General features: G+C 40.0%; 1 protein-coding gene across 9 annotated transcripts in view; it reads right to left on the bottom strand.

The window, feature by feature from the left end:
* Nucleotides 1–27,731, bottom strand: part of LOC133273098 (collagen alpha-1(XI) chain) — a 472,710-nt gene that overhangs the window by 178,661 nt on the left and 266,318 nt on the right. The gene's annotated exons all lie outside the window — the stretch shown is intronic.

Here is a 27,731-nt window from a genome sequence, read left to right as displayed (position 1 = left end):
AGTATTCCCAATGCTAAATAAATTTTCTATTAATAATCTAATAATTTCACCATTTCCATGTTAAAAAGTGATTTAATTATTTTGGCCCACTGATTTACTGGTATCAATTTAGTCTCACCATGCAAACAAAAATGGCTTCTTGCATCAAATCACAGCATCAGGCATAATCTTACTTAGGGAATAGAACATTTCTATTTTAAAATGTATGTTGTCATCCATTTGGTTCTGCTTCCACATTAAGGCTAGTTCCATCTTGGGTATTTTTGTTGGTTAAAGACTTGCAAAGTTTGTCTTCTTTAGCAGTTTGTATTGTACTGTTTCTTTCAGTTGTACATTCAAAGGAAGGCACCCCTTGCTTTAATATAGTGTGTCTTCATAGGAGATGTTGTGCTATTACCTGTTTCTGTTGCTTTTGTGTTTCGTGGAATTTCAGCACATGGGAAATGTAAAACACTGCATTGCCTTTTTGTTCATTTAATATATCTAATTTTGCTTTATTTGTTAGTACTATTCTCTAAAAACTGTGACTTGGAAAAGCATTTTAACAGATACCTGCATTTCATACTTGGTTGCCTTGTATGTACATATATCTTATACCCCTGTGTTTTTCTGTGGTTTCTGTTACTACTGTATTTGCGTCACCTAATTTAAAACAGATTTTCTGCTGTTTTCAACTGTAATGGGTTTGTGGCTTAGTATGTGAAATAAAATTGACTATACAAAATGTGAAATTCTAATGCTAGACATTCCGGCTAGGTCTCTACAGACAGGAATGTGCATTTGTCTGGGCAAGCATTATAGTCCTAGGGGTGCTTAGCTCTTTTAGTGACAGCCTGAATATGTTGAAGTAATTCGATTTATAAAAAAAGGAAGCCCCTCAGAAGGATTCATTTTAAAGAAAAGAGAAAACTTCCTTGAAGTGTAAATCTCTTACAATACAAACTGGAACAATTTGTGAAAGAAATATCGAAAGGGGAATAAAATATCTTAAGCATACCCAGCCCTGAATACAAAGTAAACTGTACAATTTGAGAGAGGTTTACTAGCAGGGTTAAGTCCTACTAAATGAATTTTCCAGTCCCAACCTCCGGTTTTTGGAGTAAGCAGATACTTGATGTTGCTGTGGTAGTGATTAGCACAAGTCACTAGAACAGCCGCAAAAAGTTCATAGACAAAGAGCAAGCTGTTAAACTGGAATTGCCCCTATGGGGAAGCGATAGTCTCTCCAAGGTTAGGAGAGAATGAAGAATAAGGGAGGAGAAACTCCCATTCTTAGGATAGGGGAGAGAGATAAAGAGTTTGAGTTCCTCTGACAGAAGGTTCTCAGGGTGAACTAATGGGAGTTACGACTACTGAAAGTTCAAGTCTTCTTTTTTTATTATTTTTTATTTAAGTTCAGGTCTTCCTTTCAGCCAGCCATCATTATCAGGGACAGCAGCAATTTGAGCAAAACCCATCTGATAGGCACACAGATATGTAGCATGATCACATAGTCCTCCCACAGGAAATCAGCTGAAAACTACTGCGTTCCCGATTCCTCACCCAGGCAGAGCCAGAGAACTTACGGTAACAACTCCTGTTTTCCAAGGATTCATCTTGCTAACACCCAAGTTTCAGACCACCAGCATGATTTTGCTTAGAGGCTCTCCACAAGTATACTGATGGGCTTTGGTTGTCTCCTGGAGCACCAGGCACAGCATGGTGTGAGATGGGAGAGAAGACTTGCAGACTTATAGATTGAAGCTCCTGTCATTTTTTTTTTATAAATAAGGAGACTGATTTGACTATGAACTGAAATGAAAATGCTAAAAGAAAACAGAGCTTATGTTTATATTGTCCTATACAGCAAGGCACGAGGCTCCTAAAAGACAGTAAGCTGTTTGAATTGGTAATTATCAGGTTTTTCCATTCTGAAACTCTGTCTACTCCCAGGACCCTTCTGGTGTCTATTCAGGAACTAGAGAAGTTTTCCTGTCTATTGAGGGAAGCATACGGTTCTACCAGAGGCAGAACAACTGGAGTTAAAGACTTAGAATTTAATACTGCATGACCATTGGAAAAGCTGGATCATGCCAATTCCTTTTATATTATCTTTAGAAAACACTAGGATGCTCTTGTATCATTCACATGCAATTATACCAAAATAAGCATGGCTACGCTGTATCAGACATCTAACCCAGAGTCCTGTCCTGGAGAGCGGCCACGAATGGAAGCCAGCAGGCATGCAGGGAACATTTCCCAGTGCACTGTCCCAGGTTCTAGGGATCTACTATCAAAGATGTTCTAAAATGGGAACATCCTCACCATCATGTTTGAAAGCTACTGATAATGATACCAATTTGCTTAATTGGCTTTTGAATCTATTTACACATTTGGCATTCAAATTGTTGCAGCTATGAATGCTACCATTTTGAGATGCAGTATGTGAAACAGTATTTCCTATTTTTCACTTTACTGACTGATGATAACTTATTCAGGTGACTGCTAGTTTTTTTGAAGGACAAGAAACAGTAAGAAATAATTCCTAGACCATGTTCTCTATTATAATTTCAATATTTTTGCCTGGAGCAACTCATACCAAAGCTGAAGAGTCTTTTAAATCTATCCTTGTCCAGAAACCATTTCCCAGTTCTGCTTAAAGTGGTTATGTCGCATCTACCTAGTGTGATGCTAAGCATCCTTTTGTTAAAGGTGATAATTAGTAGCAGTGCTCAGATGTGTATGCTAGAGATCTAGTCAGCGTTTAATAATTTTCTCATTTGTGTTATCCCATAGCTATTACTTTTTAACTTGTATTTGTCTTTTTGTCAGTTATCAGAAAATTTCCCAGAGTAATTTTAAGATCCCTTAAATTTTTGGTAATAGTTTAGATCCCAACATGTTACGTGCGTATTTAAAGTAGTGTGTTAAGCCTGAGAAACACAAGTGGCTTTACAAAGGCTTAAGTGTTCTGCTACTTTTACACAGTGAAATTGCACTGTAACTCTGTGTGTGTAGCAGGGGAGGGTGATATTTAACACAGAGCAGATTTCACAGGTCACTGTTCCTACGAGCACTGCAGAATCTGGATTGCAAATGGGAACTATGGTTTTCTAGATGAACAATTTGAAACCCCTCATACTGACTGGAGATTTACTTCGGCTGCTTTCTAGTTTTGATTAGCCATGGACCTTGCTAGGTGTTGGTATCTTAAAAGCAGTATGATACTGCATCCCTTTTTTCCATGTTTGTCACATATTTATGTAAGAAAGACCCAATATTTAGAAAAAAATCAAGATGTTAAATGAATACCCAGTTCATGAACACATTCATCAAAACTGAATCCTAGTCTAATCATTTTATGCATACACACTACAGCTGGTGAACTGGTATCTCATTGTCAGTAACAAAGAAATATGTATTCTAGTCTTTAACACTTAGTGTTTACCAGTAGCCTACTTTATCATCTAACTGCTAATTCCTAAATGGTAAGACTTACAATAATTCTTTTATTCAAGCCCAAGTTGCTGTGCTTTACTAGTAAGTTTCTAGCCATGTTTTCCACTGTGTTAGCTACATGAAAATAAGGCCTTTTTGTAAAGTTACACATTTGGAGAAAATGCTGCAAAATCGCCCCTGTGTTAATAGAATCCAGAGCATTCCTTAGTGGTGGCTCAGCACATTACCATGCAAGTTGCCTGCCCTTGAAAAGGCATAATTTGATCTTAACAGTTTTCCTGAATTCTCTGGTAGTTATAGGAAACAAGTGACCACAGTTCAGCTCCTCTAGCTGAAAGCCGAGTATAGAACCGCAATGTTGCTGACTTGTGCTTTTCTGAATTTCAACAAGAGAAGGAAGATACTTTCTTGCAACTAAGTCTTTCTTTTTAATACTAGTGAAGAGCTGGAAAACTGAAAATAGCAAAGTGGTCCCAGAGGGGACCCAGTTCTTTTACTAAAGGCTTCTTCAGTGGTAGAGCTGTCATCATCAGTAGATACCTATGTAGGGTGAAATTCAGGATAGTATTGTGCTAGACCCAACAGGAATATTAGCCAAAGACTAGAAAGGGCAACGTTTGTACTCTTGAGCCCATAAAAATCTAACATTTAAGAAAGTACCTTCAGTATTGTTCAGAGTTGTTTCAGTATGCTTCTTATTGCCCTTGCTAGGTATCTCAATTAACAAGGAAAGGAGTAATAGTACCTTCAGTGGTATCAAAGGAATAAATCCCCAAAAGGCAAAAGAGTTAATAGAAGGTTGAAAAGCTTATAATAAAATAACTGTATGCTTCCTATTAGCTGCTTCTAGGCAAGAGAATGGCGTTCAAAGACCACATGCTGATCTTGGCTACAGCAGAAATACTACTTCTGAAAACAGTAGAATTGCTGAAAACAATTGTTGAAAACATCAGCATGAGTAGAACTAAAATTCGGCCATTAGAAACTTTATTAGTTTCTATTAGTATTATTTTCCTTAGTTTATTTCATGTTAAGTGTATCGGAACATCAGTAAATTCTATTTGTAGTTATTTCTGATGGGTGTTTTGGTTTGGGTTTTTCTGAGCGTTATTTTTGTTGTGTTTTTTGTTTGGTTTTGGGAGGGTTGTTTTTTTTTTTTTTCTTTTTTTTTATATTTAATGAAGAATTTAAGAGTTTATACTGAGAAAATGTGTGTATGATACTTTTCTGGAAGTTTACTCTAGGTTTCTTTTTTGTATGCTCCTCTTCTGAATAATGTTTCCCCGAACTTTGCAGCCTCATGTGAGCACACACAGATGCATGCACACAGTAATACTTACAAGGCCATATTTGAAACGTCAGAATTTAACTTGTAATTTATTTCTCCAAGGCATCTCAAAATGCTGACACCACCACCAAAGGAGGAGATGAGTAACAGTGGGGGGGGGGAGGGGGCTGAGGTTCAGATTGTGAGAGGGATGTGCACAGGGGACAGGGTCTGGTGTGTAGGAATCTCTTGTGCTGCAGATTTACATGAATGGAGGTGGAAACAGGTCTGGAGCAGTCTGCTAAATGCCAGTGCTTTAGCAAAGAGGGAGGTGGTTTCTCTAACACTGCCTTCTTAGCACTTTGCCCTGCTAAGGAACTTTTGCGGAACCGAACGGCTGCTGCCAGCACCTCGCCACAGACAGGGGGTACAAATATGAACCTGGAACTTTCTCAGGAACATTTTCAATTCCTGCTAATAAAATCCTCCTGAGTGCTAAGTAGAACTTGTAGGTATAAATGGAGAAGGGCGTGGATGAGACACGCAATGAAAATTGGTTTCTCTTTTTGTTGTATGATTAGGGTGAGCAGAACAAAGTCTGGGAGATTAACATCTGTGTGTAACATTCAGCAAGGATTGCCCTACAATCAAATATAAAGCAAAACGTAGCAACTTATGATTTCTTTTATCCTTTTACATACTTATGATTCAGTTCCTTTAATGGTACTGGAAACATACCTCCAGTCATTTCAGCACACAGGACAAGGCTGATGGGGGGGAAGAGGAGATGGCACACTGCTGGCAGTCAGGGAGGGCAGCAGTAGAGCTGGGGCAGAGGAAGCCCTCCTGAACAGGACTGACTGAGCCCCTCTGTGACAGCCAGAGCGGCTGTGCCACCTTTCCACAGCTCTGGCAGACATGTGGTAGACAGCAGTGGGCAGCCATAGCTGTTGCTGGTTAGGGCTTGGCCCGGACTCTGTGGCCTGGGCTAATGTCATCTGCCCTTTTGTATCTCTGAGGGCTTCTTAGGTAGAACTCATTAACTGGGTGAAGAATTAATGGTGAAAATGTGGTAGTATACGTTGACTTCAGATCTGCATGAGGTGCTATCTGGTAGGGTAAACTATTTTCTTTGGAATAGACTTCCACAGCAAAACAGATGTAACTTCAAAACATGCCCCAAGTTTGTAAATTCTGTCTGTGCCTAATATAATTAGAAGCACCTGTGTAAGACGTGGTGGATGCTGATTTTCTGCTTTTTCTTCTACTTCTTGTCACTGCTTGCACAAATCAATGCGGCAGAAGAATGAAGCGGAGTCAGAGAAATGCTTCTGATAGCAGGCTGCTCTGACATCTGTCCACTGTTATTGGTTGTTGCCCTTGCTTTCATTTCTTTGTTGTTATAATAGAAGAGGTTCCTAAAGAGATAAGGATGATTCTGCTGTTAAGTGGACTTGGATCTATTACGGATTCTGGAATTAATTTTTGTCATTTTGCTTGGTCAAGGATTATCTTAGTCTGGTTTTAATTTTGCAAACACATAAATGGACATACAGAAGGCAAATTGCAGTCAATGCCAGATTCTTCAGAATTAAGTCAGAAAAGCTGCCTCATGCTTCTAATTACATCTGAAGTAAAGCATGTATGTTGGAAAAGGGACTTCTACCTAAGAACTGAAACTAGAATTACTACAGTTATGACACAAGGAAGATGATGGCCATGGTATTGTTGATTTATCGTGTGACTTACAAGTGCAATTCTGAAAAGACAGAAGGGAGGACAAACAGGCTGGGTAAGCATTAGCTAAAAGGGGGGGGGGGGGGAAGGAAATAGGAAGAAGAATCAGCAAATTATATAGTTTATGCAGACGTTTACTTGACTCCTCTTGAGTAAGAGAATTCATGAGTTTTCAGTGAAGACAAAATGAGAATTTTCTAGATGAGTTCCTGGAAGTTACAGCACGTACAGGTCTCAAAACCTGATCCGTGAAGTTGGGATGTGGTCACTAAGTAGGAGTTAATATGAAAAAGGATAGCTTGTTTCTGCATTTTGTAGGGTCTGTGTTGTAGTATTGGTACTTTTGAGTGAGCTTCCTTGCATGAAGTCACATCTTTTGAAGCACGTGAAATCAAAATATTTGAGGTGTCTTATGGACATTACAGACTCAGAAGGAATTTGGCCACTTCCCCAAAGTGGTTTTACTTGAATTATAAGATAGTAATACGTCATGATGTACCTTAACATATAGGAAAGAATACAATTTTCTAGCTAAGCAATGAATTTGAGTCACATTTTCAAACCTGATTAAGGCACCTGAGGCACTTTGAGTATTTTAACTCTGGGGCAATTTGTTAAATGTTTGGCAGAGGTCATGATAAATTTACAACTAAAACATGTAGATTGGTAACCATAAGAATACCTATTTGAGAGTATTATTGTATAACTTTTTTTGTATTATTATTATTCTGTTCATCACAGTAAGTGGAAGGACTATTTATTTCTCTGACAGCCTCTGGTGTGCAATAGTTATTCAGGTAACTATTGTCTTTGAAATAGTTGCCCAGAAGATGACCTGTAGACTAAACAAAATATGTTGCTCTACTTAGACAAGTCAGCAACTGGTACTTAAAAAAGCAAAACTTAGGAAGTTATCTTAGGGGTTTTTTCTTACTTGGCTGAGAGGAAAAATTGTTGAATGAATTGCGTTCTCAGTCCATGAATTTGAAGGTAATCCAAACCGACTCTTTCATCTTCTGGTGATGTTTAATTTTTTGCAGCAAAGTATTGCATGACTGTGTAGTAGTTGCAGTGCTCCAAATATGTAACTGCTTTACTATACTGCAGAAATTAGGTGACGCACAATTTTAAGTTGCAGGTATTATATCAAATGTGCTTGCAAAAACTACAGGCTATCAAAAAATATGTAACAACTTGCCTAACATTAATGTTGACCTTTCAAGTAGGTGGGAAAATTGGGCTGAGGGATCAAGTCAGAAATACTCCTGAATTCAATATTTTGATCAGTAATTCTAGTAAATTTTTTTTTAAGTTGTTTTTGTTTGTTTTATTATTACAAATACACAGAGGTATAGATTTTTTTTTAACCAGTTCCTTAAGTATCTTCCAGATATAAGGTTTGTAACCTGAGAAATGCTGTCTAGTGCAATATTTACTAACTCGCTTCCTCGCTGGGGCAAAGAGCAGTATACATCGGAAAGATGAAAGTTCGCTATCAAATGTATGTACTCCATGTGAGAAGATACAACGTGGCTAATAGAAGCGGGGATGAACAGAAAATTCACGTGCTGACTTTGGGTTTTTGTTTCTTCAGAAAACTTTGGCCATATATAGAATTATAGAATGAGATATGAACCCAGTGGGGCATGCTAAAACCTATCTATCTAATTCGTAGGAACAGACAGGATGCTTTGGCAATACTGAGTAATTTGACAGCTGTTTCTGTTCCTTTAGCTGAGAGAGCCCAGAAAGGGAATATGCAATAGGAATGGATTAATAGGAAACAGTCATGAATAATGTTAGTGATAAGTGGTCAGCAGAGTTGACAGAGACCTGCGATCTAGGTAACAGTAAGTCTCATGACATCTGTCCTTCCATGATTCCTGCCAGCTTAGCACCAACACTGCATCATGGGCAAGCAGGAGCGGACCAACCGGTACCCTTCTACTGGGTTTATTTTAGTCCAGAAGAACTGTGAAGTAACAGAAAGTAAACAAAATTTTTAATTCACAGCAGTTTAAAGAAATAAGCTTAAATATTATTTGAGGAATCATTCCTTGAAGACACAATATTCTTAATTTTTGTAGGACACTGCTCATATGTATTCAAGGAGAGGTTGGACAGAGTTGTCAGTGGTGACATGGTTTAGTGTGTGGTGTCCCTTCCCAAGGCAGCAGGGTTGGCATTAGATGATCTTAAGGTCCTTTCCAACCTTAACTATTCTATGATTCTGTGAGAACTGTTTATCTAAAGCCTTGGCTCTGACGTGTCATTTACAACCTATGAAAGGTTTCTGGAAATATGATGTCTTGCTTGAATGAAAAGAGAGATCTCTGCAAAGAGTAAGTATTCTGTGCCAAGGAAATGAAACAAGTAGATTCTTGAAGAATTTAGACAAAGCCCACAACACTCAGGTGTAAAGATCAATAGATATTTAGTGTTGGGATCTTAAAGTTCTACTTCTGGTTCAAAATCAGACCTATCAAAAGTGATTACTCCTGAGGTGCAAGAAAAGTCCTACAACTCACTCAGAAGGAGGCTTTGTGTAGTGTTGGGGAAAACCTGTGGAGTCATGTGTGAATGTCTTCAGTTACATACTCTTGGATAGCCAATCTTAATTGTTTCTTAAATCAGAAAATAGGAGATTTGCTTCCTTTTCCCACAGATGTCAGTTTTCCTTGTTCCCCTATTTATGTTTATGGCTTGCTTTGTGGGCCATTTTCTAGGTCTGGAACCTCAAAAATTACCATGAGTTCTGTTTCTTCCAAACCTGTATTTTTCCCAGGGAAATACTTTAGCTGAAAACATTTGCCTGGTGATGAATTTGTAACTGCATTTAAGAATATTTTAAAATACTATTCTTTTGCTCATTTTGTTTACTCGTTTTTGCCAGGTGTTTGGAGCATATACAGGCTGTTCACTCCCCTTGTATGTAATGTCCACCTGGTTTAAGTGCAAGAGACAACACAGAGGTGAGGACTGACTTCAGGTGAGGTCTGAGTAGATATCTACCACAGACGAAACACCTGTGTCTAATCCAGATTCCTTCAAAGCTCATTGCTGCTTCATTGAAGTACATAAAGGGGTGTAATGCAGTAGCTTAGCAGTAATAGATCCTTCTTACAGCAATAGCTCCCTTTACCTCATCTGATGGCAAGAGTACATCTGGATCATTCACAGGGAAGCAAAAGTTTATTTTCACTACATCTGTGAAATGCCTTTAGGTACTTCTGACAAAGGAATGTTATGCCAGCTGTACATTGGAGGTCTACGGAGTGGACGCTGGGGGCCAGGAAGATAAAAAAGGCCTGGGGGGGAAAGGTGGCTCTTCTTTCTTCCGAGATGCTCAGCGGTTTCACAAAATGTGATGCCACTTGCTCAGTTCAGATTTTAAATTCATGACCAACTACCAAGTATATGTCTTTTTATTATTCTGTTCACTGTTGTCAGCATGACTGCTCTTCTGGTGGGGCTTTATATGAAGAAAAGAGAACAAGAGACGGTTGGAACGTATATGGAAAACCTCTAGGTTTGTGTGGTTTTAATTTTTAATGCTGCTTTGAATGGAACATTTAAGTCCCATAAAGATGTTTAAAGTTCACTTTTTCAGGGAACACATTGTGAACTGCTTGATAGCTTTCTCAGATGTGAGGAGGGATTGGAGTTGTGATAGGTTAATAATAGTCTTTCCACTTGGTTCACACTTTTGGGGAAAGAAGATCAGAAATTCTGGTTATAAAAAGGGAAGCTTTCCAAAAACAATGAGTGCTAGTTAAGTTTAAGAGATCTGTTAAGTTAAATTAGTAGTGAAAATGGTATTTTTCAGAATATCATGTCTTAGTTTCACATGTAAAGACTTCAAGGTACTCTGTGTTTATGAAAAATCCTAAAGAAAGGATTGCAAAAGTGGGCTTAGTGTATGTGTAAAAAACGATAGCTAGAAGAATACCCTCCTAATTTTTTTCATGAACATCCAACCGTAGCGAGATCTCTTATTCAAATTGTAGGTCTTGGTATCACAGTGCAAGACAGGAGAGGTAGGAGTTGCCTAGTGGTGAGTACGGTATATGGGAATGAACTGACAGAGGTGGAAGAGAGTAGAATCTAGAATCACAGAATGGTTTGGGTTGGAAAAGACCTTAAGATCATCCAGTTCCAACCCCCTGCAATGGGCAGGGACACCTCACACTAGACCATATCGCCCAAGGCTCTGTCCAACACTGCCAGGGATGGAACATTCACAGCTTCCTTGGGCAACCTGTTCCAGCGCCTCACCACCCTCACAGTAAAGAACTTCTTTCTTAGATCTAACCTAAACTTCCCATTTCATTTTAAACCCATCACCCCTTGTCCTATCGCTACAGTCCCTGATGAAGAGTCTCTCTCTCCCATCCCTGTAGCCCCCTTCAGGTACTGGAAGCTGCTCTGAGGTCTCCACACAGCTTCTCTTCTCCAGGCTGAACAGCCCCAGTGTTCTCAGCCTGTTTTCGTATGAGTGGTGCTCCAGCCCCTGATCCTCCTCTGGACTTGCTCCAACAGCTCCATGTCCTTCTTATGTTGAGGACACCAGAACTGTACACAATACTCCAGGGGGAATCTCACGAGAGCAGAATAGAAGGGCAGGATCACCTCCCTTGACCTGCTGGTCACATTTCTTTTGATGCAGCCCAGCACACGGGTGGTGCACGGTTGATGCAGCCCACGCACATGGGTGTGGCTCAAGCACACACTGAAGCGACTTATGTTCAGTTTCTCATTGACCAGCACCCAAAAGTCTTTCTCCTCAAGCTGCTCTGAATCTCTTCTCTGCCCAACCTGTAGCTGTGCCTGGGATTGCCCCAGTTTGGGTGTGTGACCTGGACTTTGCTTTTATACAGTTAATTACATCATTTTTCACTGATACTATTCTAATTTGCTCAAGCTTTTCCTTGTAGCTCGATAGATTATTTTGAGAATGGAGTGGTACTTTCTGTGGTCAATACAACTGTTTGTTGAAAACTTAATTGCTTTTTTTACCTTGAATAAAATTGGGATTTTGCTCTACTTCCTCCCCTGCATTCTATACATAAAGTTTGATTAAGCTCATATATATATTAAGTTCATATATATAGTTTGATTAAGTTCATTTGTTTATAATCTTGGATTTCATATGGATGCAATATTTCAGTATGAACACTATAACACCTTTCCCCAGAAATGGTGATTCTTCCTTGCTCCACCACCAAATATTAGATTTTTCTGGGTGCTAAACATGCTGCATCTACTATTTCTGATGTATGCCTCCTCAGAAATCACCTTTTAAGCCTCAAATCGTCAAGAAAAAAAAAGTATGGATTTGCTGGCTCCTTGTAAAATCTCACTTTCTCCCAGTAGAAGATGGATAGGTTTTGCATTAGCAACTGTGTGGAAAATCAAATGGAAACATAGGAACAAAAAATAAATGTAACCCAGAAACTATTTCTGTCAAGAACCAATAGTATATAATTAGCAGCCAAAGTGAAGGAGAGGTTTCCCCTGATATATATCTAGCTATGGAATACTGACTCTGTCTGGAAATTCCATTTTATTATGTAATATATTTTGGAACAGATCAGCAACTATTGAGCCAAGACAAGTGCTATAAGAAGTGAAATTTTCACTACTGCAAAACTACTGCTCTATCTTTCAACTGCTTTGCATAAATCACTCAAAGAAAAAAGTATGAATAAAATCTGGTGCTGAAAAATCAATTCCCATGATTTGCTGCATGGCTATTTCAAGTACATCTAAGTTTAGTGTACCTTATTGCAGCAAGCACTAAGACATTTTAGGAAGACAAAGCATGTGACTGTAATTGTTCCTCATTTTTCTCTTTAGAACATGACTAAGGATTAAACAATTCCAGGAATGAAGGTTATTTTGTTCCTTCACGTAAACCCACCTGTGAGAACTCAGGATTATCCCTACTTTCCCTTTGAGAATAGTGGCTGTAATGCCTTTGGCACAGAGTGTATTGGTCCATGAAGTTGGCAGACAGGGAAGTCAGTATGTATTTTTAAAAGTGCTGATCTTTTTACTTTTACAGGATTCTGGTTTTTTTAGAATATAGAAAGATAAGAATTAAAAGACAAAGCAGAAAACATCTCTATAGGTAGGAGTATGGCTGGACACAGGCAAATGGTGGACGTGAATATCACTAGTGATAGAATATTGGGGCTATGCTTGTACATAGGCAGGAGAAATATGTGAAATATGTTAACCAGGCACAGGAATTGGGTATGTATCATGCTAACTCACCACTGCTAAATTCTGGCAGTAAGCCACAGATGCATATACAGGAAACTTACAGCGCTCATCTTAAATAATCAAGCAGAATTTTCGGATGTGAGATTTGGAAACAAAGCTGAATTTTGTTTCACAAATTCTCTGGTTGTGCAGTATAAAAGCTTAGGTTTACAATTCCCAGACTTTACCAGTTTCATGCCACGCCCTGGAACCTGGATTGCATCTTTCATGTAGTACTTAAGGATTCCCTACTGCAGTTTAGGGCAATTGTATGATCTAATAAATCATAATAAAAGGTACACAAATAGATGTGATAAATTCTGAGAAAAAGAAACATATTTAGTATGTCAGAGAATATCCAATTGTTTTCAGAATACTTTAGTAACTAATAAATGTATTAAAAGCAATATTTGCTAGAAAAATTAAACTTGCAAAGCCCGGAAAAGCTTAAGAAGACTCTTACTGCAGAACAAGCTTGGGCATACTTACCATTGAAACACACGTTTATGAATAATTCATCAAGCATTTTGCAGTTTTTATTGTAATAATGTTTTAATGGGCCTAGTAAAACCACCTCATTTGCAGTGTTGCTAAATGTAGGGGTTTTTCGCGTATCTGTTGATACTCAACTCCCCTGAAGGTAATTTAAAAATATATACATATACTATTTTGTAACCTCTCTTAAACTAAGAAAAGTAAGTGAAATTCATACAAAGGCCTATAATAGTTAAAGGTCTAGTCCTGAGTTGTCAGGAAGGCTTGAAAAAGTCTGTAATAGGGAGTAAATCTGTTGGAGAAGGCTGTTGGTGGAGAAGCTTTCAGAAGATGAATTATGTCCTGGGAAATCCCCTCTCTATATAATATTAATGTGTGAACAAAGCCAGATATATCTTTACTTAAAAGCAAAGTTGGTTATATTCTGTCACTTATTAAATTGTGCAGTTCTAGTGGTTTCTCGTTCCAGAATAAATTACCATGCACCATGTAGACTAGATTAACACTCAAGATTTGTTATCTTCCTGCTTATGTGTTTTGATTGTAGGTAAGTTGGGAGCTAGACTCTTATCAGAAGTGCACAGTGATAGTTTGAGAGGTATTGAGGTCAAGTTGGGACATGGGGAGTTACAGTTAGATATTAAGTAAAAAGTAAGTTTTTTATCACGAAGGTGGTGGTTAAATACTGGAGACACTTAAGACCAAACTGTACAAGGCCTCGCGCAACCTGATCTGATTAGACCTGTTTTGAGCATGGGGTTGGACTAAATGATTTCTGGAGGTCCCTTCCAAACTAAATTATGCCATTATTCCAGACCTAAAGGAGTACAGACCTAAAAGCAGAGCATTTCATCATCTTATTGAGTAACGTTTCAAGCAGGGGGTAAATTAGCAACTACTACTGTATTATTGTAGTATGCTGAGCCACTGTAAGCTCACTTTACTCATTCTTAAATTGATGAAGCCCTATCTAGGTGTGAATTTCAAGTTCTGTGAAAAAGTAGCTATATCTTAGCTTTGTGATTGTTAATTCCTGTTCCGAAGAATATTTTCCATACCTAAATATGTCTGTATAAGTTATCTAAGGCTCACACACATTTGAGTCCAATCTTGTTTTATTACAAGGTCTGTGACAAATAAGGCTCAAAGGACCGAGAATGTTGTAGTTTGTCTGTCTGTCCCAAGGGAGGAAAACTACAGGTTCCGAATGTACCATGCAATCTTCTTTTTTGTCAGTGTCATTTGCTTTACAGCTAAAAAGTTCCTTTACTGCAGATTAAAAATGAGCTATCTGGTCTTATTGTGGACATTAAGAGCAACTTACACCCTTGCTTTTTCAGCATGTTTCAGAGTCCTTTGTTGCACTTTTCCTCCTTCTGCTCTTTTGGGAATAAATCTAGTTTTTTTAAAGTTTTCTGCACACCTGGAAGGCTTGTACTTTTTCTCCCTTCTGGATTCTCTCCATACATCTTACATGAAGTGGTATGCCCAGTGTGTGATATGACCTTCTGGTGAAGTTTTTAACTGTGCTCTGTAGAAAGGAAGGATTTAATTTCATGTTGTGTCTGGCATCCCTGTGTATACTCTAAATAAGATATAGTTTCTTCAAATAAAATTTTCTCAAGCTCTTTGATTTAGGTTCAGCCTGTGATTTTTAGTGTGATTTCTGTTCTGAAGGCCTCTCAGCTTAGTTCATGTCGTTGCTTATCTGCATCTATGTGTAGCACTTGACCTATTTTAAATGTAAATACAGGTTGAAGCTTTTTCTTAAGATTAACCTCTGTTAATTTTCAACGCATAGCTGTCAGCTGTGGAAGACAAAAATATGTTGTATTAGTGTTCAGACCTGAAACAATGTCATCTAATTCCTAAGGCAGCATCAGTATTAGAACTGGTTTTGAATGCCATCAGTGAAGGACTTGCTCTCCTGGCAGCTGGTTAAAATTTCAGTCAAATCAAAAAGAATCATGACTGTGCAGAGAATTGGCATAATGTAATAATGTGCATTACCTTAAAATACCTCTTCAATATGAGGGACCTGTCTGCAAATAGAAGAACAATTTCACTGAATTTGGCTTAAAAAACATACTTTAGTTAAAACAGTACAAATATGCACGAGCCATCTGTAGGATTTTGACTGTTTTGACTATGAGGTAGTAGTATTCAACTTTTATCTGCTAGATTGCACTCATTTAGAGCTACATTCAGTATATAATGAAGTAAATGAAGATTTTATTTTATTTTTTTTCCCTTTGCTTTAGATGAGCTGAATGAAGTGAGCGAGATCTCACTTGAATGAGACCTTTAGGAACCTCACTTGGAGTATTGTGTACAGTTTTGGTGTCCTCAACATAAGAAGGACATGGAACTGTTGGAACAAGTCCAGAGGAGGCCACAAGGCTGATCAGGGGACTGGAGCACTTCCCGTAGGAAGACAGGCTGAGGAAGTTGAGGCTGTTCAGCCTGGAGAAGAGAAGGCTGCGTGGAGACCTCATAGCAGCCTTCCAGTATCTCAAGGAGGCCTGTAAGGATGCTGGGGAGGGACTCTTCATTAGGGAATGTAGTGATAGGACAAGGGGTAATGGGTTAAAACTTAAGCAGGGAAAGTTTAGATAGGATATAAGGAGGAAGTTCTTTACTGTGAGGGTGGTGAGGCACTGGAATGGGTTGCCCAAGGAACCTGTGGCTGCTCCATCCCTGGAAGTGTTCAAGACCAGGTTGGGCAGAGCCTTGGGTGACATGGTTTAGTGTGAGGTGCCCTGTGGCAGGGGTGTTGGAACTAGATGATCTTAAGGTCCTTTCCAGCCCTAACTATTCTGTGATTCTAAGTCTTTAAAGATAAACATTTATTTTGGGCTTCTAGCTACTTTATTTGGTTTTGCTCACTAAAAACCTAGTGAAAGGTATCTATGACAGGGGGGTTGGAACTGCATGATTTTTAATGTCCATTCCAACCCAAAACATTCTATGGAATTCCTAGAGAGGATTTTTCACAGTAAAATTCCACTTTAAACATGTCAGAGTTAAAAGTGAATTTAGTTTCTTAGTGCCTAAGAAACTCAGACATTTAAGTAAAAAACTAAAAAGCATGCTACAAGCCCTTGTCTAAAGGTTGTCGGTCTGAAACTTCTAATTTTCCTTCAGATTAGCTTTTGCACAGAGGATCCAGTGTTTGTTTCTTCTGATAATCCAATAGACAAAACTAAAATAGCTGCACTTGCAAACAAAGACTTCACTTTGTGGAATGCCAACAGTCATTGTAATTTATAGTTTGAAGTTAAGATTGCTAGTTTCCCAAAACAATAAGCTGTGTCCCAGATGGATGTTATCAGATCCTTGTTAGTAAATGACCTTATTGTACATAAGTGCTCATGTTCTCTTTTTAGGAGTGTTTGTGAGTACTCTTACAATGCTGTGAAATAACATTTCATAATGGTAATGTGACAGTGTTATATACTGTAGTATCTTTATGTATTTAAAATGCAACTTTAGAAAAACAGTATATGCGAATAGATTCCTTTCTGATAGTGAATAATGTCACTAACTCTGTTCCTCCTGTTTACAGTAGGAAGTCGAAAGGAAGTCTTCCAACCTACTGCATAATTAGTACATATTTTCAATTCTTTTTTTTTTCTCCCCTGAGCTACTATCCAGTTCTTAGAGGAAGAAAGAAAATGACTGAGAGACTGAACAGCACAGTCTTCCAAATCTGCAACAGGAAAGCAAAATAAATATGAAAAATTAATCCCTTTGGACCTTGGAGTGCAATTTTTCAGACACAAGCTCCACTGGAATCCACTGCTACCACTGCCAAGGGGTTAAGTTCCCTTTATATATTTCTTTTACTTACCCAACTCACTTTGATTTTTTTGGTCTATTTTGTTTGATTTCCCCACCTACTGAAAACATATCACTATATTTCATTTCTAAATACAAACCAAAATAAGCACCCTAGCTGCACAGGCAGGAAACAATCAAAGGACTGCACTCTGCTTCTCTTTTAGGCTTTTATTTTTGGTAACAGTAATTCAAACAGCCAGGTAGAATGCTCTGGGAGCTGGCTGATGCATGACCTCAGATGTTATTAGTCGCTGAAGTGCAGTGCTATGACAAATTGTCATACCCTCTCAAACACTTGCTGAACTTTTCTTGGGACAGGGATGTGGTGGATATGAAAAGTTGTCTCAGTAGATATCAAGAAAATGAGACAAAGACTGTAGTTCCTAGGGTGTACAACTCCCTGTGCTGATGGAACTGTTTCTTTCCTGACTTGTGCAGATGGTGTTCCCCATGCCACCCCATCCCTTCCCCCAAAAAATCCAAAACAAAACAACCCAAATCAAACCAACCAACGAACAAAGAATACTTAGGAAGTATTTCTGAAGGAGCCATAGAGCTTGACTCCACAGCTGTAATCTTAATCTGTTGACCTCTTTCTTGATGGGAGTGAGATTCCCACTGGCAGGAGAGCTCATGTTTTTTCAGTTTTATCTTCTCAAGAAGACAAAAACATGTGTTGCCAAAATCAGACATTAAGAGGGCAAGCTGCTCTCAAGTTCTACCTAGCAATGCAACGCTACCTGTATTTGTAATAGAAAGTTGAATAATGATGTCACTTTCAGCAGTTGTATTATCTGAACTGATTTTTTCCAAATGCTTGGAAAAGCAAATGCTGTGCATTTTTCTAGTTAGATAAATAATAATAATGCTTGGAAACTAATTTTGCTGTACCTTTTCAAGTTAATTTTCAAAAACATATCATACCTTCAGTTTAAAATGCCAAGTGATTTTAATATGCCACTTGTGAATGCTGAGTAGGGTTCATTTGAGATGTTTATGTATGTAAGGGAAGCTGGAAATTGCAGACAGTGATCTCAACAGTTAGGACTTTCTGTGAGCTGCACATGAATGGTTCTTCCTTGAAGAAGAGAGCCACAGACTCCAGCATAAAAATTAGGAAGAAATTTTGGTTTTTTAAGAACAATTCTTATAGAGAAGAGAGCCAAACTGCCTCTAAACTACTGGGAGCTTGCTGGTTCCAGTGCAAACAGGAACAGATTTCTTCCCACTGAACACTCACTCCGAAAAACAGCCTGCTATCCACCAGCAAGATGAAGTCCATGTTATTTCTCTAATACACCAAGTAGTTCAAATGAAGTTCATCCATAGCTTGAATAGCTATAGCTTTAAACTGGTAAGGCTTGAGGTACTGCTAAATGAGCAGTGTTTAAATTTCACTTTTTATTGAACTGGAACAACTAACATAAAACTGGTTAGCAGTTGGTATTGTGCTGTTGGCATGTTTTCTTGTATAGTGACAAAATATACTTTCTGTTAGATGAAAGATGTGTACCTTGATTGTGACATGAAGTCAGCAGAGAATTCCTCATACTGTAACTGTCTAGTCATTTGTCCGTTTGGTCCAAAGAAATATTCTCCCCGTGAACTAACTATAGATTTCTTACCTGGTTCATTGGAAGATGGAATCCAGCTGTTTGAAATTTAAATTTTAAAAACCAATATTGCTTAAACTACAGCTTGTGGGGTCTTTGTGGGTCAGTGGGATAATTCATGGGATCTCTTTAACATCTTCATCTCTGACATGGACAGTGGGATTGAGTGTGCCCTCAGCAAGTTTGCCGATGACACCAAGCTGTGTGGTTCGGTTGATACGCTGGAGGGGAGGAATGCCATCCAGAGGGACCTTAACACGCTTGTGAGGTGGGCTGACGCCAACCTCATGTGGTTTAACCATGCCAAGTGCAAGGTCCTACACCTGGGTCGGAGCAATCCCAGGCACAGCTACAGGTTGGGCAGAGAAGAGATTCAGAGCAGCCCTGCGGAGAAGGACTTGGGGCTGTTGGTCGATGAGAAAATGAACATGAGCCAGCTTCAGTGTGCGCTTGCAGCCCAGAAAGCCAACCGTATCCTGGGCTGCATCAAAAGGAGTGTGACCAGCAGGTCAAAGGAAGTGATCCTGCCCCTCTACTCTGCTCTTGTGAGACCTCACCTGGAGTATTGTGTGCAGTCCTGGTGTCCTCAACATAAAAAGGACATGGAACTGTTGGAACAAGTCCAGAGAAGGGCCACGAGGATGATCAGGGGACTGGAGCACCTCCCATAGGAAGACAGGCTGAGAAAGTTGGGGCTGTTCAGCCCGGAGAAGAGAAGGCTGCGTGGAGACCTCATGGCAGCCTTGCAGTATCTGAAGGGGCCTATAGGGATGCTGGGGAGGGACTCTTCATTAGGGACTGTAGTGACAGGACAAGGGGTAATGGGTTAAAACTTAACCAGGGGAAGTTTAGATTGGATATAAGGAGGAAATTCTTTCCTGTTAGGGTGGTGAGACACTGGAATAGGTTGCCCAGGGAGGTCGTGAATGCTCCGTCCCTGGCAGTGTTGAAGACAAGGTTGGACGAAGCCTTGGGTGAGATGGTTTAGTGTGAGGTGTCCCTGCCCATGGCAGGGGTGTTGGAACTGGGTGATCTAAAGGTCCTTTACAACCGTAACTATGCTATGATAATGATGATTCTTCCTGGGAAAGCAGCAGTCCCCTTCTGTCAAGTGCTGGCTGCAGGTCTAGCTTTCTGGAGGAGGCAGCCTGGAGAGGAGGCAGTCATGGCATTCTGGGGAATGATGGCTGTTGGGAGTTGGCCATGTTTAATTGTCCTGGCTCTTGCAGCCCATTTCTAGCCTCTGTCTCTGTTGGGCCAAGGAGTTTTAGGTATGGGCTGAAAGCAGACTGGATCTGCTGCATATTGGTTGTACTGCCCACAGACCAGAAGTGTCACACACACTGGTGTCATACTAAGGTCATAGTCCACATACTAATAATATGAAATTAGTTACCACTGTTGAAATACAAAGTCTATAGCTTTGTTTTAATTATTTACCTCAGTTTTTCTTTTCCAATTAGTCTAGTTTTCTATAAGAAAATTCAGTATGATAATAACACAATTGTTAATGTGTGATTCAGGGGATACTTATTGCAGTAAGACTGCATCAGAAACCATCTAGTTGAATATTTTGGTGTGTGCTCATGCATAGAAACTCAAGTAGAGGTGGAGTAATCAAAAGTCCTGCTGCCCTTTATTCTGGGATGAAGAGCAACTTAAATGTTAAGTCACCACATATCTTTGCCTTGCAACCTTTTGTACTTTATTAGCAGTGAATAACATTTTGCTACCAGAGTATATTTGTGTTCCCAAGGCTCAGGTCATTCAGATCAGTCCAAATAGAAGAAGAAAGCTAGCCAAGAGTACATCTGGAAACAATGCTAAAAGAAGACAATTTCCATAGGCTGAGCTACTTGGAAGATTTGAAAGTTGAACAGAAAGGGCTCACACCTCTGATGTTCCAGTAGAGTAGCAAAACATTTGAGTTACTCCTGCAATAATACCTACCTCTTGGTCTGCTCTCAACAGCTGCCATCTGTGTTCTCTTTTTAGTTATTAAACTTTTAATCACAGGGTATCCTTTTAATTAGAGTAATTGATCTCTTATAGGTCTGTGTGACCCAACCCTGTTGGGAGATACAAATGCAACAAGCCAACTTAAGAAAATAATGTCCATAGCAAAGAAAGTGGTTTCTTGGTATGTCCTTACAGCAGCCAACTGAACCAGTTTCATCCTTAGCTAATACAAGGGAGTATTTTTTTAGCATCTTGGACTCACAAATCCCAAGATCTTTAGTTATATCATTACAGGATTTCATACACAATTATATACAGCTTTTTTGTTGCCTTGTTCAACTTTTCCCCAGCTTTTCTAAGTTAATCTGGCAGGCTACCCTCTTGCTACCTCTGCATCATATAACTTGTTTTTTTACCCCAGACTTCACAGCAGAATATGCTGCTGTAGGGTAGCTGAGCTGTCTAAAGCCTGAGCATAGAGATGTGCCTAGCCAGTGCCACTCTGGTGCCCCAGACCTGACACTGGTCTCCAACTCGGTTTGTTACACTCATGAAGGAAGGCAAGAGAATTCTGTCGTACCACACTTCCTTTATTTCACAGTCTTGCTGATTCTCACATGCCATCCTTTCTGTTTATTCCTAAACATGTGTGATGTTTTTTAGTATACTTGGCAGCTGCCACTCTCAGGAAGAAGCACTTCTCTTTTTAATGCCTACTTTCAGTTACTTCAGATTCTTCAGTGCATTCTTCAAATGCATCAAACATTTTTGTGCTTGTCAGAAATGCGGTTAAAATCTTAGGGCTTGGGGAACAGTAATAAAGGTTGAAAAAAATGGCTGCATTTTCTTTAGTTGACTGCAGAGTAAGACTGTAAATCTAAATATTATATTGCTCTCTCAAATAGCACCCATTTACTTTTGTGATCTCAATTTTCTTCCTGCTTCCTTTACTTTCAGTTCTGCATCAGGCTTTTATTCAGTTCAGTAATATATTTCTAAGAGGAAGTAAGGAAATAATTTCACAGATTAAATGACCCAAAGAAAAATATTCTCATACCCCTCATGTTGCTATCTTTATAGATGTTATTGTAAACAGTTTTTCATTCTTTTAACTATCCTGCACTGTATCTGCGTAGTAGACGGTTGAATGGTTTTAGGTTATTGGTTTTTTTTCAGAATATAAGTAATTCTTCTGTAGTTTTATAGGTCATACACTGATGTATTTTATTGGGGTTTTTTTAATTTCATTATTATACTGCCACCATTAAAAGTCCCCCGTGCACATTCACAGCTCCATATTTGTCTCTTTCTTTTCCAGATCACTTCAGAGTTTTTCAAATTCACTGTTCAATCCAGTGTACAGGATTTGTTAGTTTGGCTTTACTGAAGTTTAAACTGAAATCAAATTTCAAAATGCTAATAAGTGATTGGCCACCATCCTGACTGGGGGTCTAGCCAGCCTCTTCTGACATGACTACTGCATGGGTCTTTCCCTCTTAACTACTCGTTTTTCTTACAGACAGTGTTTTGCAGCAACCCTTCCCATTTTGCTTTTTTGCCTGCTGAAGTCTTTAACCTACATTCCCTATAGGGTTGTAACACTTCATTATTTCTGCTTTGTCCCAGCACTGCACACTTTGCTTTGCCCGGATCAGACTGCCAAGAGAAGTGCAAAAGTAACAGTTCAACAGTCTACACAAAAAATTACATACTTTGCCACTGTACTGAGCACTGCTTATTTCCAGGTCTTCTGTTTTGACACATTTTACTTGTTTTAATTAATGTTTCATAAAGGAAGTGATAGAAGGATTTAAGAAATTCTCTACCTTAGAAGTTATCTCTTATCATTTAATGACTGAGGCCCAGCTGGGCACTATTTTTCTTATGAAAACTTACTGCAGGGGATCAGATTCTCTCTTGGCAGAAAACATCCTTCGCTGGTCCCTGGTTTTCTCATTTAAAAAAATTAATCAACATGAAACATTTCATGTAAATTGTCACACAGGAATCACCATAACATTTGTTGGGTTGCACTTTGGTAAAGTGATTGAAGGATCTTTTAAAGCAGAAAGAAAAAGAAACCAGAAAAAGTAGATAAGGAGAGGTGAATGATGGGGTAAAAACTCTGGAGGGATCATCCTGAAGAAAAGTCAACTGCCAAAAAAGATACTTTGCCCACAGTTATTTCCACACATGGGATATTTGACTTCATTAGACTAACCTAACCAGAAGTAAAGAACACTGGTACCAGGAGGGTCTGGGAGAAGTGGACTATCACAGTCTCACAGAATTGTTAGTGTTGGAAGTGACCTCTGGAGATCATCCAGTCCAACCCCCTGCCAAGGTAGGGATACCCAGAGCGGGGCACACAGGAATGTGTCCATGGTGGGTTTGGAATGTCTCCAGAGAAGGAAGCTCCCTGGGCAGCCTGTGCCAGGGTTCTGACAGCCTTAATGGAGAGATTTTCCTCATCTTGAGGTGACAATTTTTGTGTTTTAGTTTATGGCCACTGCTCCTCGTCCTGTCACTGGGCACCACGGGAAAGAGTCTGGCACCACCCTCCTGGCACCTGCCTTTGAGCTATCGATCTGCATTGATGAGGTCCCCTCTCAAGCTGCTCTTCTCTAGGTTAAACAGGCCCAGCTCCACAATCTCTCCTCTTAAGAGAGACACTCCAGATGTCATCCTTGTGGCCTCCACTGGACCCTTTCCAGCAGCTCTTTGTCTTTCTCATACTGAGGAGCCTAGAACTGGACACAGTGCCCCAGATGTGGTCTCACCAGCGTTGAGTAAAGAGGAAGGAATCACCTCCCTTGACCTGCTGCCACACTCCTCACCATGCACCCCAATACTCTTTGTCCTTCCTGGCTATAAGGGCTGGTGCATGGTCACCTTATCATCCACCAATACACCCATGTCCTCCTCAGCTGAACTGCTCTCTAGTGGGTCACCCCCAACGTATGACGGCACTTGGGGTTCTTCCTCCCTAGGTGCAGAACCCTACACTTGCCCTTGTTGAGCCTCATTACTTCTCTCTGCCCAACTCTCCAGCCTGTCAAGGTCCTGTTGAGTGGCAGCACAGTATCAGCCACTCGTATCAGCCACTGCCCCAGCTTCATATCATCAGCAAACTTACTGAGGGTGCACTCCAGCCATTCATCTAGGTCATTGATAAACAAAGTTGAGCAAGACCATACCCAGTACTGATCCCTGGGAAACACCACTGACCAGAGACTTCCAACTGAATTCTACCCTGCTGATCACAAGCCTCTGAACTCTGCAATTCTGCTATTCAGCCGTTCAACTATACTAGTGATCATATGAAAAAATTTGCTTCGCTACTCAGCTGCTTATCACAATCTCTGGTCTTCCTCTCCTGTCCATCATGGTGGTCCATGTTTTGTGTTGGTTTTTTTTTTCTTGTTTGATGTAAATTCTAACATTGATTATATTGTCTTTATGCTCCTGGGAGGACAGCGGACTTTCATGTACAGTCACGTTACGAGTAGAGCCATTTGTTAAGTGATGATGTTTGATTCCTTTTTAATTTTTTTCATATTCTGAACTCCATTGAAGCCGAGCTTTCCCTTGAAAAGTCTGTGTACCTTTTAAGTGCCTTTACTGGCTACTTTCTGAGGTTTGTTTGTTTTTCTGCAGCAAACTGTCTGCTTGGAGATCCTAGCTTTTTCCGTTCCAATTACAGTGTAGATGAAGCTCTAGCAAGTTGAGTTTGGCAGATGACCAGTGTGTATTCAGAGCCTGCACTACTCATGCTGGAGACATCATCCAGCCTATGAGGATAAAATGATTGTAGACATTCCAAGAAGCATTTTAGGATGTAACTAAATAACAGCTCTGAGCTGGTTCCTTTGCTAATTTAGGATTCTAGAAGAAAGAATCACTAAATACTTTTCAGTGTTTCATGTCCGTCATTAAATAGTGAAATTCTGTTGGATGTCACAATTAGAGGAAATGAATATAAGAATTATAAATAAATATCATTATTTTTCTCTACTAAGAAGGGAAAAATTGTGATAAATTATTGTATGGTTCAGTTAGCTAATGTGAATAGTTGATTTGAAAAGCCCATGAAACTGAACAGTTCTGTATTAGGGAATTTTTTAACCATTCAACTTTGACTTCCTTTATGCTGGCAGATTCGTTGTCATAATTAAATGTGCTTTTTTATGTGTCTGGTATGAAATATTTTTCCTTAGTTAAGTGGCAAAATGCAGCTGTGTAAATGTCTTTCTACTCATAATTGGACCCCCTGAGCTTTGCAAAACTATGGATTATGAACAGACCCTATTTCCTTTTAATAAGGTATCGACTTAACTTCCAGAGGCGGCAGAATTTCATCTCAAGTGGAAGTATGATGTGAAAAATGGGATTTCCCATTGGCTTTTGTCTAGTGTGTGTCTCACTGAAGGTGTAGGAACCTTGCAGTTCCTTAACAGAATATGATGGTATTGCTAGCCCCAAATTAGACACTATACAGGGTAACATTAGTTTAAATTATACTGAAATTGTAACTGGTTTTAGACACATTTCTTGACATTCGGATACTTTGATTAGTATAGAGCCTAAGGGATGTATGGGGTGGTAGGGTGGTTCTCAGATTCTTCTGAAATTCATTCTGCCTCTGTAAAAAATGCCAGCATTATATTCATCACTTCCTGATAAAATTGATATATTGTTAATTGCAATCTTGGTAAATCACATTTTGCTTTGTTAGATTCATTCATACTAACCATGTAAATGAGTTCACAAACATTGTAATGGTATATTTTTACAAGTTTTAAAGACTAATTTTAGTAAATTTGAGAGATTTCTGATAGAGGCAAGAGGTGCAACAGAAATAAGTAGTAGTCAGCAGTTTTGATAGTTAACGCACAGAGGCACTTAGTTGTGGAACTCTTTCACTGAGTTCTGTAAAAACACTTTGCCTTCACAGGCCTTATTATCTGGCATCCCATGTTGATACTGATGGGAAATAAAATAAAGCCATGTAGATATGTAATACCATGACAATAACTATTTCTGATCTGTAAAAATAATTTCAAATGTACATGCTGCAGGATGTTTCCTATATCCATATGCAATGTTTTACATGTTAAAGTGATTGCTTTAGCAGAAAATGTCAATCCATGGAATGATAACTGTGTCATGTACTGGAGGTATTCTTTACAGTCTCTAGAGCGTCATGAGAGACACTCAGACATGTGATAGGACAAGGGGTGATGGGTTCAAGCTGAAACTGGGGAAGTTCAGGTTAGGTCTAAGTAAGAAGTTCTTCCCTGTGAGTGTGCTGAGGGGCTGGCATAGGATGTGACCATGCCAGGGAGTGTCACAGACTGGGTCACAAAGGGCCCTGCTGTGACCCTGCTGCCAAGGGCAGGAGGTGCAGGGTGTCCAGTGCAGGCTGGACCTGGAGCTGTGATAGTCCCTGTGCCAGGAGCTGTCCTGCTCTCAGGAACCTTCTCTGCAGCTCTGTTTGTACCCAGCCTGAATGTGCTGGGCTTCCTCCATCTGCCATGGCCCTCAGTGGGGAACTGGAACACTTGCTGGATCTGCTGCTGCACACCTGAAGGGAAGTGAACTTGGAGCTGTGACTCGTGCTTCACAGGGGAATGGTTCAGTGATGTTATCCTTGTGGGGATAACTGAAAGGGCCTTATTAATGACCAATGGTAATTAATCAAGGACTGAATTAAAATCAAATGGGAATCCAATGGTGATTTAGCAATAACTGAATTTTCATTCAACTGTGAATTCACAATGATTTGAAGATGATGTAAATGATAATTTAGATGATGACTAAGACAATGAGTTTGCCTTCCAATATCAGTTTGATGCCTACAGGAAATCTGGAGGGGGATTCTTTACAAGGGCATGTAGTGATCAGACAAGAGGGAATGGCTTTAAGTTGACAGAATAAGAATAAGATGAGACCTTAGGAGGAAGTTCTTCCCTGTAAGCATAGTAGGACACTGTCACAGGCTGCCCAGAACGATATGCATCTGGCAGCAGGTCTTTTCTGGTTCAAGGCATGCAGAGAGGCAGCTCTGCACAGATTTACCACTGATTTAATATAGGTTTGATGAGAAGGAGAGAAATTCTATTTAATAAGGGTCAGGACTGAGAAAATGCTTCCTGCTCGTGGCAAGATTGGAGTCAAAAAACACCAGTTTGTAAGATTTCGGTGGGATTTTGGCTGCGGTGACACCTAAAGCACCCCCGGAACATCCTCAGGACCCACAGAGCATTCCAGGGATACCCCTAGAGAATCCCAGAGAATGCCTGCAGCAACTCCAGAGCACCCCATGGACCCAGTCAGAGCTCATGCATCACAATGACCATGGGGACATGGGGACCACAGGGGTGGCTGATTCTGGAACTCCCCGTGTTCAGGTGCGCAAGGCCATGGAATCCCATGGAACCCTTCAGCAGAGGCACCAGGAGGTGACAGCTGCCCCACAGAACATAAGCTACCGGTGGAGGAGGCAAGAGCAGGTCCTCTGGTGGTGCCCATCTGGGTGTCTCAGAACCGATGATGCCTGTGGACACAGGAGCGTGGAACGAGGTGGGTGGCGATGGCGATCTTGGGGTGCTTTAGGAGTTGCCAAGAACACCTCAAGTGACTTCCCCAGAGTGGCTGCTTTGGACTCGGTGTGCGAATTGCACTCGCTGAGCTGGCAGTGGAGTGCGGCGGCTGCCTTAAATCCTGGGATCTGCCCTCATTTCCTGTGGGGAGAGCAAGGGCCTGTGGGGATGGGACAAAGGGGGAACAGCTTTAACCTGACAGAGAGGGGAAATTGAGAGGAGATCTTAGAAGCTGTTCCCTGTGAGGGTGCTGAGGTGCTGGCACAGGGTGCCCAGAGAAGCTGTGTCTGCCCCATCCCTGGCAGTGTTCAAGGTCAGGTTGGACACAGGAGCTTGGAGCAACCTGCTCCAGTGGAAGGTGTCCCTGCCCGTGGCAGGGGTTGGAACTGGATGATCTTAAGGTTCTTTCCAACACAAACCATTCTGTGAGTCTATATTCATTTCGCTGTTGGACCTAATAGTTTACAAGTGTATTTACCTCCTTAAGCAAACCTGTGCTCATTGTATAACCTATTT

The sequence above is a fragment of the Pezoporus flaviventris genome, unplaced genomic scaffold (genome assembly GCF_033815535.1).
Source record: "Pezoporus flaviventris isolate CSIRO_AGI_PZ_B2104156 unplaced genomic scaffold, CSIRO_AGI_Pfla_v1 ptg000001l, whole genome shotgun sequence".
Taxonomy (NCBI): domain Eukaryota; kingdom Metazoa; phylum Chordata; class Aves; order Psittaciformes; family Psittacidae; genus Pezoporus; species Pezoporus flaviventris.
This window is presented reverse-complemented; position numbering and strand designations above follow the sequence as displayed.